Consider the following 15,064-nt stretch of genomic DNA (forward strand, 5'->3'; position numbering starts at 1 on the left):
TCTATAAATTTAATAAAGAGTGTGTGATTCTGCTTGTGGAAGTATGATCAAATCCAAACTATATACATTTTTCTATATTCTAGTCAGTAATTCTAGTTACATATCAATAATGCATCCAGTAGCCATACTTCATGAAATAATACACATAATTGCATGATTACATTAAATTTAATTTGCTTGGCTTGGCAGGAAATGGTTGTGTTGGATCAGTTCGAGTCATAAACTTCAGTCACACTGAGTGGGCTTGGATTATATCTTTCAGCAAGCTTTGATTTCAGGCATATGATATGACCGATGTGCTTTACCCTTTCAGTAATTATTGCTTTGGTGTGGTGTAGCTGAATGTATAAGCAATGGCAAACAGTGTTCTGTAAACATCAGATCCTCAAGTTTTCTGCTATAGGGATATTAATCATGATGCTACCTAGTACATCGGTTATTTGTCAATATAATTTATGTAGGGGTAGGCGGGGCATTATGGACACCCGGGGCAGAATGGACACCCTCAATATTTTGAAATATAAAGTTCGCAACTTTATGAACTTTTAATGAATGGAGAATATAGTCCATTTGTCTAAAACGTAGTTTCAGGAAATAAACATTCGAAATTAAAATTATACTTGATTTTACACGAAAAAGTTGCGTCCTCCGTTTTTTATGCATGGAAATTATAATTTTCACACCATCTAAAATAAGATTTAGTGATTAATTTATTGCTGGTCGATTAAAACCTGATATTTCTAGAACACATGCAAGTAGTTTTGCTGGTTCTACATGCTTAACATGTTTATATTTTCTTCTTTATTATATCAAAAATCAAGTTTGGAAATATCTTCTGCTGCCGGGGCAAAATGGACACTCACCTTTTTGAAAGAAGCGGCAAGGGAAAAATATAACCCAAATCACAAACCAACCAAATTCTTCGATTTCAGTATATTTTCGGTTAAATGTTCACTATAGTAGACATAGGGTGAACCAAATTGGTTAAAAAACGACAGCGGTGGAAAATAGTTGTTCTAGGCACAGCTGTACATGCCGACAAAAACGAAGCTTTATCCAAAACAGCCTGAATTTAAATTAACTGAACAAAAATGAACTACTTCGGCGTATTATTCATCCATAATATTGCCCGTTGTGAAGATTTATAGATTCCGACGCAAATCAATGATTAGGCTCATTTTCAGCGTAGGTGCGTTATAAATGTTTGTTTACAATGCAAAACTATCACCAAATGTGTACCTAACAACACAGCGTAAAAATTTCACCAAGACGCGGTCTGGTTTTATATCTGTGGGCCTACGCAAGAAAAATCCACGCAACTAATTTTCGCGCAGGAGTCTAAACAGGTGGAATCTCCGCAATAGTTGTTTTGTAATGAAATAACTGTATAGGTGTAAATACCCTCCCCTGGATATTCGATCTTGACGCGATGGGAGGGCTTAACCCATTAGCACTTTAGCGCCAGTTCATTCACCACCGCTTGGACTTTGAGCTAGATATATCTAGTTTACGAGTTGAGCGCAAGTGAAGGAATCGCCGTAAGTGCTAATGGGAACCAAAGGAGTATCCGTCGTGCATTTATCACAAGTCAAAAACAAATTATAATTCAGCTTGCATAGACCTAATCTTTGCATTCATTGAATTTTCTCAAATTGAACAATAATTGTTAAATTTAACGTAACGCAAGAGTGGGTAGAGGAGTTCTCTGCGTTACACTCATCATTCGTTAATATACAGGACAGGGGACGCTAGGATAAGTTGACTTACAGCCTTACAGATTAGATTCATTATAATTAGAAAATTATGGACTAATTAGATAAAAATAAAACTGTTGATTTTAGGAGTTTATATTTGTATTTCTTATTTTTATAGGTTTTGTAGAGATGAATATATAAAAGTTGATAAATAATCATTATCATTTTTATTTTTGACATAAATCAGTTGACTGAACTTTTTTGTTTTTATATCTTAGACGGTATTATTTCACTGACCAAAAAAGCAGGAATTTAGTTAGGACTTAGGACGGTTGACAATGTAAAGGGTTACGATGGATATAATACTACTTTGGACTGAGATGATCACAGATATGCAGAAGACGACTAGCGAAATTAGAAACACAATTTGATACATTATTGACTATATTTTGACAAATAGGGTTTGACAAATTTCTTTACAATACCGAATGGAAGCTCAAAAAGTGTTATCTAACACTAATATGAGAGTTATTTGGGGATGATGCTGGTGCTGTCAATGACTAACATCGGTTATTGACACTATTGGTAATCAGCTTGAAATAATTTTCGGAACGTATTATAAAATAACTGAGGATATTATCTGATTATTGTTTGGGGAAGCTGTCAGAAAAACTAGTTGCCCATATCGGCTAAAAACGCTAGCTCTGGTAGCTGTCTTCGAATAATTTTCAGAAATATCAAATCTTTAAAAATTAGCTACGACACATTGTTTTTTGTTCTATTTGCTCTTTGTATATTTCTTAAGAATAGTACTCTGAAGGCGTTAACATAGACATAGACACCCTTTTTTTATCTCTGAATATTGTCCAGTGACCTCGGAGATTTTCGATTATTGAAATATTGTTCAATTATCAAATCATCTTTGGAGCTTCCATTCGATCAAAACACTAGTGCGATGGGAAAAATTAAAAACAGTATTTTTAAAAACTACTACGACCCAATGCTAATTACTACACACTTTGCTCAAGTTGACGACATCGTCTAGTCCATCGTGAGTATTGGTCCTAGTAGGGGGAAAGTTGGGAAAGGGTCCAGGCTTTACTATCAGCTGTCCTGCAGCTCCACCTGGTCACTCTTCAAAAAAAAAAAAAAAAAAAAGAAATAACTGTATAGGTGTAAATAATGTACGAAATTCGTAAAAGTCTCATGGTGTCCATATTGCCCCATGGGGGTGTCCATTCTGCCCCGTATGATTGAAGACGGTCATGAAACACTAAGATTTTTCAAAACATTTTTTGAAGTGGATATATCTTTTTTCTTCGTGAGCATTCTTATGCAATAGATGCTGAATAGACTTTAAAAGGATACATGTTTAAAAAAAACTAAACTTTTTTGACATCTTGCCAGGTAAAGTTGGCAAAAACCTTAGGGTGTCCATTAGGGTGGCCCACATTTATATGAAAAACAAAAATTTCGAAAAATACCAAGTCTTACCTACTAAATCAGTTGTTTTGGTTTCCCAGAAGCTACGTTCAAAATTTGAGCAAAATCGGTTGAGCCTAAGGGGGCGCTCAAAACGCTTGAAGTTTGTATGGGAAAACTTGGCCAAATGTATGCAGAAATTTTAAGTTTTCGAATTTTGCCGCTAGGTGGCGCTGTAAGCGTTCAATAATCAAACCCTTTGGTATTATTGTAGGTGACTATATGCCAGAGAACTTTGTCGAAGACCGCGAAGTGATCCGACGGCTGTGAAAAAAGTTATACCCTAGGCAAAGTGAGGCAAAGTATTGAGATTTCATTATTGATATTATTCCTTTACATGTATTGGAAAAATAACAATAAAGTTTATCCTCACTTTTCCTAGGGTATAACTTTTTTCACAGACGTTGGATCACTTTGCGGTCTTCGACAAAGTTGTTTGGCATATAGTCACCTACAATAATACCAAAGGGTTTGATGATTGAACGCTTACAGCGCCACCTAGCGGCAAAATTCGAAAACTTAAAATTTCTGCATACATTTGGCCAAGTTTTCCCATACAAACTTCAAGCGTTTTGAGCGCCCCCTTAGGCTCAACCGATTTTGCTCAAATTTTGAACGTAGCTTCTGGGAGTCCAAAACAACTGATTTAGGAGGTAAGACTTGGTATTTTTCGAAATTTTTGTTTTTCATATAAGTGTGGGCCACCTTAGTGTCCATATTGCCCCGCCTACACCTACAAGCAAGTTATTATGGTATGTGGGGGCAAGATGGGTCAGGGGGCAAGATGGGTCAGTACCGTTTTCAATCGCACAATATAAGTTTTGAATCTTTCAATTATTTTCCCAGATGAACGACGGGGATACACAAAAAAGTGGTATATTGTTTTGAAAATTCTATACGTTCCTCGCACAGAAAAAAATAAAATATTTTTTCGTTAAACTCCTTATGCTATACATTCCATATGACTACGTATATTGTGTAGACGGGGCAAGATGGGTCACCCTAATTTTTCGGTATGTTTGCATAGTTTTTGAAAATGTTTTATTTTTCATGGAAAGGCTATTCTGTGACCTACATTATCGAAGCGATGAGAGCACTGAAAATTTGGGAACATATTTTTTAAATTTTCCTTCAAAAAATATAGGTTTTCAAAGTCCGTTTATGGCTACCCGAACAAAAATCTTCTAGTTCTGAGAATAATCTACCGATATGTTTCAACACTTTCTTCATGTAATCTGTACGTCTATGAAGCTTAGATGTATAGAGAAAAACTAGAAGATATAGTATTTTTTGTTGGAGGAAAATCGAGTTTTCTTATAGCTGACCCATCTTGCCCCCGTTAAAATGAGGTGGGGCAAGATGGGCCATGTTTTGAAAATTGTTAGTCAAGACGCAGGTTTCAAACTTTATAACCTTTTTATACTCTTATATCATAGCTGACTAGTGTATCTGAGAGTCGTAGTAGAATACAGAGAAATGCAATTTATATTCAGAAAGTTATAGGGATCCATTTCTTAGGTGACCCATCCTGCCCCCACTTACCATACAAGCAAGAGGATACTTAAAGAGAGCCTCTCATCTGCACTTAGGACCTATAGAAATGTTTGGCCTGAGATGGAAAGGGAGTTTAACAAATGTCTCGCTAAATTCTGTGTTTTCCAAACCACTCCTCAAACTTCGTAATTCACTCTTTGGCGAGCGTTCGTGCGAGACAGTCACAACTTTTCGTTCGTCCGGTTTGTCTCCCGATACTATCCAGTTCGGTGCTAGTTTTCCGAGTGATCAAGTGTTGAAGTGAAAATCCCTAGTGGGACGCGTGCGGTTGGCTAGGCCACAATTTTTGCCGCAAAAGTTCGTTTGGTTTGAGTAAAGTTCACGCAGGGTGGCCACCCAACCGGGAATACCGGGAAAACCGGGAATTAACCGGGAATCGCGAACAACCGGGAAAAACCGGGAAAATACCGGGAATTTGCTTAGAACATGAACTTCCCTTGGTAATGAAAGTCCAGGATAATCATTATTGCATCTATATAAGAATTATTGTGATTTTTCTAGAACAGGATCTATCAATACTAGATCCTAGATACTAGATACGGAGATCGAAACCTAACCCTTGAATAATCGCACAACACGTTGAAAACATCGCATTTTGTATTCAGCATAAGCGTGGTGGCCAACTGATGGAAGGTCAAGATTGATTGAAATGATTGACTTTCACTTTTAGAACGATAATGATTTTTAATCTAAAAAACTTTATAAATATGTTGATTCCTTGATGTGCGAAGAGTAGTAAGGACAAGTAAATATCTTGGGTAGGCAATCAGTGTATTGTTCTACCTCAGACATTGCAGAACAAATCTTTTCACTAAAAATAATATATTTGAACTCTTTACATTTCCAAATCTGTATGATACTAAAAATCTTCCAAATTCGATCGTTTTCAAGAATTTTTTAATGTTTTTTTTTCTGTAAACCTGAACATATTTCCCAGAAATAGAATAACATTGATTATTGCTGGTAGCCTAGAATCCCTCTTGGTGATTAACCAAGGCTTTCTTCGCAAATTTTCCAGAGATTTCTCAAGACATACATCGACTGATTTCCACAGGAATTGCTCGAAACATTCCTCAACTAACTTTTCCAACTACATTTCAACAAATTCAAGATAATCGAGCAATTTTACCAATAATTTCTCGTGTGAAGAATTAGCAATAAGTTAAAATTCACAAATACAAAGAAACTAAAAAAAAAAAAAAAAATAATTTCTAAAGACGTTCTTTAAAATTACATGCATTTTTATTACAAGAATTTCCGGAGTAATTCATTTGGGAATTCTAACAATATCTTCCCGCGGATCTTTAAAATCTTTAGAAATCCTTCTAGGCATTTCATTCGTATTCCATCTATTCTAACAGAAAACATTATCAAGGATCCAATAGTTATTCCAAAGTGTTTACAATCATTTTACGCAGATTACCATTACTAATTTGTTCAAGATTTTTTTTTCCAAAAATCCACTTTCGTGATTTTCGAGGGATTGCTTCAGTGGACTCTAGAGAAGTCTATTCAAAAATGCGATATGATTTTTTCTCCAACTATTTCAGTTGACATTTCCATTACAAATTTCTACTATAATTTTAGTAGGATTTTCTATAAAATTTTAACAACATTTCAGCCAGAGTTTTCCTCCACCAAAAATTTTGATATAACCTGGCTATCAGTAAGATTTTTTTCCAGCTTCACAAGGATATTTTCTCAAAGTTATACACGGAACTTTCACAATTATAGTTTTTAAAAATTAGCTTGAAGTAAATGTAGAGCATTGATGGAAAAAGTCAAATTTAATTTCTCAGTAAAATGTAAATCAAATCATCACTTTATTTTAAACTTCCAATAAAGCAAATTTAATATGTATAAAATTTCAAAAATATTTCCTTGAACAATATATCATTTTTTCAGGATTAAAGAAAATGTCACTTTCATTATAAAATTTAGTCTTTATCAAATATTTTTTTCTATTATAAATGCTATAACTAGAACTCCCCGCTTAAATGTTTTTCTGTATCACTTAACAAATTCAGAAAAGTGAGAAAATTGAAAATAGTAATGACAGTGTTTCGATTTTACCATATAAATCAGTTTCTACAAAACCGGGAAAAAGTTGTTGAAGAACCGGGAAAAACCGGGAAATAACCGGGAATTTATTTTACCAAGTTGAGTGGCCACCCTGTTCACGTTTCGTTTTCATTATATCACGTGGCGCATTGTCCAATTATCGAGCCCAGCAGTGCAGCACCCCCCGCACACCGCGCCGCTCGCGCGGCCGTGATCGGCTTCTTCCAGTGAGTACCCAAGCTCATCGTCGTCGACAGCAGCAGCCCACCGAGAGAAGAGCAGAGAGCGTTCAACCGCCGCACACCAACGACGGCGCTCAGCAGCAGCTCGCTTCCTCCCAGTGCGGGCGATCCGATCGCTTGGACCTGTCGTCGTCGAGCCCGTGACTTAACAGAGTACACAAAGATAAGTACATAAAGTTACCTCTCGTTGTTCCCCCCTCTCCACTGACTCTTTGATTAGATTTAATTTGGTACATAAGTAGTTTTTTCTCACTTTTCCTGTAGCGTTAATTTTGTCCCTTGTTTTTGATTATTTCTCGTCCCCGTGATAGTGTTAGTTTAAGGTTTTTTGAGTGCCCCGTGTTGGAAATAAAAACACAGGCGAGGCTTTGTTCTCCAAACCCAGGCACTGACTGATATCGCTACCAGCTCAGTGCCTCTCCTTTATTCAATCTAGGTATAACATATTTACAATTTATTTCCATTTACCTACCAGTTGATACCTAGCTCTCCATTGAGCTGTGTGATGCACCTCCAAGGATGTACCTACCATTCAACACTCCTCCTCATCACACACTCTCAGATCCGACGCGTCCCGAGCTTCACCTGGCCACGTACTCCTCCAGCCTACCGAGCTCCTCCTTAGCAACCGAGCTACCAGACTCCTCCTGGCTCCAAGCAGACTCTGCTACCAGGCCCTGGCTCCAAGCTACGTCTGCTACTAAGAGGCTACCAAGCTCCTCCTGGCTCGAAGCGTCTTCCGCCTCAAGTACCTTCTGCCATCCAGCTCCAGCGTCCATCGATCAGCCAGCACCCTCTGCCTCTTGGTTCCAGCGCAGGTCCCACACGGCTATCAATCCTCATCGAATGTTGGTCCCCTCACCGCATCTTGGTGTCTCAACGAATATTGGCACCAGGCCTCATCGCATCTTGACACCTCATCGGGTATTGGCCTCCTCATCGTATCTTGGATACCGCATCTCGGTCTCCTCGCTTCCCGAACCACCACCAGGGCGTCCCTGGGCCCATAACCTGTTGGAAATAAAAACACAGGCGAGGCTTTGTTCTCCAAACCCAGGCACTGACTGATATCGCTACCAGCTCAGTGCCTCTCCTTTATTCAATCTAGGTATAACATATTTACAATTTATTTCCATTTACCTACCAGTTGATACCTAGCTCTCCACTGAGCTGTGTGATGCACCTCCAAGGATGTACCTACCATTCAACACCCCGTGGTGGTAGTCAACTACCACAATGGGCGATGATGACGATGGCGGGGGTACGTCGTACCGCATCAACGAAGCTTCGTTATTGGCATCGGACTGCTCGAGCCAACAAGGCGATGTAAATGCTAATCCCTTTGTCTCCCTTCACCCTGGTGCTTCTGCAATGGACACCAACAGTAAATCTGTTTCGACGTCCCCCCGCCTCAAGGCCTACCCTCCCGACTTTGGCGGGCCATATGTTGTTTTCTTCCGACCCAAAGGCAAACGTTTGAACACCGTTCAAATCAGCAAGGATCTGACAAGCGGTATTCTTCCGTTGTCTCCATTGACATGGTCGGTACAGCTAAGCTTCGGGTGACAGTAGGCGACCGAAAACACGCTAATGAGATTGTGGCCTGCGAGTTGTTTACACTTGAGTACTTCGTTTACCTACCGAGCGCGTCGATAGAGATTTCGGGGAAGGTCGCCGACGCATCTTTGACCTGCGAAACGATCATGCAAGGCTGTGGTCGTTTCCATAACCCTTCTCTACCTCCTGTCCAGATACTGGATTGCCGGCAACTGCATTCGGTATCCCAGGAGGACGAGAAGAAGGTTTACACACCATCTGAAGAATTTTCTGTGACCTTCTCCGGATCTGCATTACCAGATCTGCTGGTGATTGGCAAACTTCGGCTACCTGTGAGGCTGTATGTACCGAAGGTAATGAATTGCATCAATTGCAAGCAGCTCGGCCACACCGCTCAGTACTGCAGCAATAAACCTCGCTGTGCAACATGCGGGGAGAGACATGTGGACGGTGCGTGTAAAACGCCGCCCAAGTGTGTTTATTGTGGCAGCGACCGTCCACATGATCTGATTGATTGCCCAAGGTACATACAGCAGAAAAAACATCAAAAACGATCGTTGCAGCAGCGATCACGGCGAAGCTACGCCGAAATGCTGAAAAAAGCTGCCCCGACCGTTGAATCCCGTAACATCTACTCGTCTTTATCTCTCGATGATCAGGGCTCTGACTCTGAGGTCGGGGACGGGGTTCCCTTTGTTTTCAAGGGTGAAACGAGGAAACGGATGAGGCTCCAGAGACCCACCAAAAAACCTCGGAATCTGCCTAGCAGCGACCCCCAACCCACCATGACAAATTTCAAGAGTGGTAAGAAAGTCACAAAACGTTCCCCTCCGGGTTTCAAAATCCAGGACGAACGAGACTTTCCATCACTCCCGGGAACATCTAAAATCCCAGATGTCCCACGTTTTTCGAATTCTCAACCGGAAAAACAGCATTCGGAGCACCAGGAGCAACCTCAGGGTGCACCATTGTTTACGCTCTGTGGCATCGTAGACATCATCCTCAGCTTCTTCAATGCTTCAGATTCCGTGAAGAACATTGTAAAAGGACTTCTTCCTTGTGTGACCCCTCTTTTGAAGCAGTTGGCTTCTAAAATGCCCCTCCTTGCGACAATCGTATCTTTCGATGGCTAATTTAACCACCGAGGTCGAAGATACGATTTCGGTTCTACACTGGAACTGTCGTAGTATTACACCGAAATTAGACGTTTTTAAATTTTTAGTTAACAATTTACAATGCGATGTTTTTGCACTATCCGAAACATGGCTAACACCTGATGTAACCTTACCTTTTCCCGATTATAATATCATTCGCCTTGATCGATCCGACTCGTACGGAGGGGTGCTTCTAGGGATTAAGAAGCAGCACTCATTTTACAGAGTCGATTTTCATCCGATGACAGGCATTGAAGCCGTCGCATGTGAGGTGACTATCCGAGGTAAAACCCTCAGTGTTGCCTCCATATATCTTCCTCCGAGAACTGTGATATCTCGCAGGGATCTCGCCCACATCTGCTCGGTTATGCCCGAGCCTCGGCTGCTCATGGGAGATTTCAACTCCCATGGTACAGGCTGGGGGGAACTGTACGATGACAGCCGTTCAACGTTGATATATGACCTCTGCGACGACTTCAACATGACAATTTTGAATACCGGAGAAGTTACACGAGTGGCACCTCCAGCTCAAGATGGCAGCCCTAGAAACAGCCGATTAGACCTCTCAATCTGTTCGAGCTCACTATCGCTGGAGTGTACATGGAAGGTTATCCAGGATCCCCATGGTAGTGATCATCTGCCGATTGTTGTTTCTATTTCCAATGGGTCACATCAACCTCCATCTATCGACATCACCTACGATCTCACCAAGCACATTGACTGGGAGAAGTACGCAGAAGCAATTATCGACGGTGAGCAATCGGTAGAAGTCCTTCCACCGCGGGAAGAGTATCAGTTTCTATCAGAACTGATCATCAGTAGCGCGCTTCAGGCACAACGCCGACCAGTGCCAGGTCCGTCGGTTCGCAGGAAACCCCCCAATCCGTGGTGGGATAGTGAGTGTACAGAAATCTATCGCGAGAAATCCGCAGCGTTCAAAGAGTTTCGGAAACGCGGTTCGGTCGAAAACTTCAAGCGGTTCGCTTCCCTTGAAAGCAAGTTCAAGAACTTGATCAAGGCGAAGAAAAGCGGTTACTGGCGTCGGTTCGTCGAGGGTTTGTCGCGCGAGACTTCGATGAGAACTCTTTGGAACGTCGGTAGAAGAATGCGTAACGCGTCGTCGGTCAACGAGGATCGATAAAGCTCTCCTCGGTGGATTCTCAAGTTCGCAAAAAAAGTTTGTCCAGATTCCGTACCCGTGGAGCGAATAATTCGTGATGTTTCCGAGGATAGGGACGACATGGATAGGCCGTTTTCGATGGTTGAATTCTCACTTGCTCTTCTTTCATGTAACAATTCCGCTCCAGGAATAGATCGAATCAAGTTCAACTTGCTTAAAAACCTCCCCGACGTCGCTAAGAGGCGCTTGTTGAACTTGTTCAATCAGTTCCTGGATAACAACATCGTTCCGGATGACTGGAGACAAGTGAGGGTGATAGCTGTTCAAAAACCCGGGAAACCCGCGTCGGATCATAATTCGTACCGTCCAATCGCGATGTTGTCTTGTCTACGGAAGCTGTTGGAGAAGATGATTCTCTTTCGACTGGACAAATGGGTTGAATCGAATGGCAGGTTGTCAGATACACAGTTTGGTTTCCGCAGAGGCAAAGGTACGAACGACTGTCTTGCGTTGCTTTCTTCAGAAATTCAGCTTGCCTTTGCTCAAAAGCAGCAAATGGGCTCAGTGTTTTTGGATATTAAGGGGGCTTTTTATTCAGTTTGTGTCGATGTTCTTTCTGAAAAACTACACGACAGTGGCCTTTCACCAATTCTGAACAACTTTTTGTATAATTTGCTGTTTGAGAAGCAGATGAGTTTCGCTCATGGCGACTTGACAGTTTCACGAATTAGCTACATGGGCCTCCCCAGGGTTCATGTCTAAGCCCCCTTCTTTACAACTTTTATGTCAGAGACATAGATGATTGTCTCATGGAAAACTGCACGTTAAGGCAGCTTGCGGATGACTGTGTTGTCTCTGTAACGGGATCAATAGCAGTCGATCTGCAAGGACCACTACAGGATACTTTGGACAATTTGTCTACTTGGGCTATCAAGCTGGGTATCGAGTTCTATCCGGAGAAAACTGAGATGGTTGTCTTTTCTAAAAAACACAAACCGGCAAAGTTTCCGCTCGTTCTGATGGGTAAGACAATCACTCATAGCATGTCTTCACAATACCTCGGCGTCTGGTTCGACTCCAAATGCACCTGGGGGAAGCACATTGTGTATCTGATACAGAAATGCCAAAAACGAATCAACTTTATGCGAACTATTACCGGAACATGGTGGGGAGCACATCCGGAAGATCTGATCAGGCTGTACCAAACAACCATTCTATCGGTTTTAGAATACGGTAGCTTCTGTTTTCAATCCGCGGCGAAAACACACTTGCTGAAGCTTCAACGGGTTCAGTACCGTTGCCTTCGGATCGCGTTAGGTTGCATGAACTCGACTCACACAATGAGTTTAGAGGTACTTGCTGGTGTACAGCCTCTGATAGACCGCTTTGCGGAGTTGTCGTTCCGGTTCCTCATCCGATGCGAGGTTGTGAATCCGTTAGTCATAGAAAACTTCGAAAAGCTGCTCGAACAGAATCCCCAAACTCGTTTTATGAGTGTGTACTACTGGTACATGACGCTGGAGGTAAGCCCATCTCTGGTTAACACCAATCGTAACAACTTCTCAGACTTCGACAGCTCCTCTGTGGATTATGATCTCTCTATGAAGGATGAGATCACCGGTATACCGGAATCTTTTCGTTCCATAGGTATTCCACAAATTTTTGCAAGTAAGTTCGGGCATGTTAGCGGGGCCAGACAGTTCTTCACAGACGGTTCCAAAACCGATGATTCGACTGGATTCGGTGTCTACAACGAATTTCATAGCGCCACCTTTATGCTTCAAAAGCCATGTTCGGTATATATTGCTGAGCTAGCGGCTATATACTACACCTTAGAGTACATTCGCACTCTCCCACCTGAGCACTACTTCATTTTTACCGACAGTCTAAGCTCTCTGGAGGCTGTTCGGTCAATGAAACCGATGAAGCACTCAGCGTACTTCCTGAAAGGAATACGCCAAGTCTTGAGTGCTTTGTCCAAACGCTCATACATCATCACCATAGCTTGGGTCCCTTCACATTGCTCAATCCCGGGCAATGAGAAAGCGGACTCTCTGGCTAAGGTGGGCGCTAGCGAAGGCGATATTTACGAGCGTCAAATCGCCTTCGACGAATTTTTTGCATTGGCCCGTCAGGAGACCTTGATCAGCTGGCAACACAAATGGAGAGATGGGTAGATGGTTGCACTCCAGCATTCCACAGGTATCGAAGAAGCCATGGTTCAAAGGGTTGGATTTAGGCCGCGATTTCATTCGTGTGATGTGTCGGTTGATGTCCAACCACTATTTGTTGAACGCACATACCTTTCGTATTGGACTCTCAGAAAGCAATCTCTGTGTCTGTGGCGTGGCTTACCAGGATATCGAACATGTCGTGTGGGGATGCAATGAGTATCGTGAGGTCAGATCTGAGCTGCATGAAATTCTCCGGGTCCGAGGAAAACAACAGAAACCCGTTAGAGAAGTGTTGGCAGGACTTGATTTGGAATACATGAACCTGATTTACCAGTTTTTGAAACGTGTTGATGTCAGAGTTTGATGTAGTACGTTCCTTGTTTTCGTTGTCCGCCTTTTGGTTTTGTTGTTCGCCCCTGTCTGTCGTCACCCCCTTCCGTTTGTCCTCTTCTTGTCGTTTTCTACCGATAAAGTCCTTTCTTTTTGGTTCCGTTACAGATATGGACAATTTGTCCCATCAAAGTTTTAGTATAAGTTAGCAAATAATTTAGTTTTAAACCCATAAATCCGTCCTTCCCATTTTTTTTTCTTCAATCCTTAACCTCGAAACAGCCGCGAGTACTTCGGCTTCCCAAACTAACATAGTTTTAAGGCAGTAATAAATTGTAAAATGTATAACCATTGTAAAAAAAACAAAAGATTTCGGCTCAGTTATGCCCATGTGGCGCCCGAGCCTTCCAAATAAACGAATAAGTAAAAAAAAAAAAAACTTCGTAATTCTTCTGGAAACTAATTCTGAAATATCCACAAACACAGTTTGACGAAGGACAACAGAATTCATGATTTTTTCATTTTTAGGATGGTGAATTTTACCAAGAATGGGGTATTCTATCCAATACTACCATAAATTTGTTCTGGAAAAAAATCGCCTACGAATATAAAGCAACATTTTATTCTCATGTCAGAAAAAAACCTTATTTATTTTACGATTTCAGTAAAATTAAATCTCAACTATTCACTTTGAACAAGTTTTTTGTATCCTGAAGAAAAAAAAACTAGAAATTTCCATTATAATTCTTGAAATTTCTGAATAAATTGCCGTTTTGCAGTATTTTCTGTTGGACGATCATCGAGAATTGCAATCGAACGAAATAAAACACGGGAGTAACGTAACGACAAAAATAAAAACTATATTAGGTGCTTCTCTTGCGGCTTTCAACACATCAAAAAACAGACTGACAACAAAACCAAACGTACAAGTTAAATATGCGTCTTCTTCGCCTTTCTCATTCTACAATACAATGATGCCTACTCAACTGCACGTCGCGGATGTGTGGAGAGGCGATCACTGCTATCTCCAACATTTTCGCCCCCCTTCGACCTGATTTTCTCCCACTCTGGGAATCACTGGTTTGCTCATTTCTCATTTTCACGCGTTACTGATTACCGACATAGAAAAAAAAAAAAACGCAAAACAAAGTAACGATATTAAAAATTTGTATGATATGCACAAAAAGAATAAAAAAATAACATTTTTTTTGTTAACACCGCGGCCTCCCTGAACTGGATTCACGGCCCACCAGGGGGCCGCGGACCACCGGTTGGGAAACCGTGGTTAACATAATAGTTATTAATGTAATGAGTTGAAAAATGAAGATTTTTACAGCACGAGTCATACAAGCAAGCCTCGTTGGATAAATATGACGAGCGCTGTAAAAACCGTGTTTTGCAACGAGTTCCATACATTTTTTGCAATGACAAAAAACGGTAGAATAGGGTATTGGTTCCCTTATTAAGCATGTGGCTCCTATTTTCATCTCACGAAAAATAAAGGATTGAAGCGCTGTTTGTTTTGTTTATTATTTTTGTATTTTTTGTTAGAAGTAAGCACCCATGTAAACAAAAAGAACGGAACCAATCGGTGCCGCAATCGCTTGTTTTCGAATAGGATGAATATGAGAGCGTGAGATTACTTATGGGACACATACCCTATAATTATTATAACAGAACCATCGTGTTTCCCATG

The sequence above is a fragment of the Aedes albopictus genome, chromosome 3 (genome assembly GCF_035046485.1).
Source record: "Aedes albopictus strain Foshan chromosome 3, AalbF5, whole genome shotgun sequence".
NCBI lineage: Eukaryota > Metazoa > Arthropoda > Insecta > Diptera > Culicidae > Aedes > Aedes albopictus.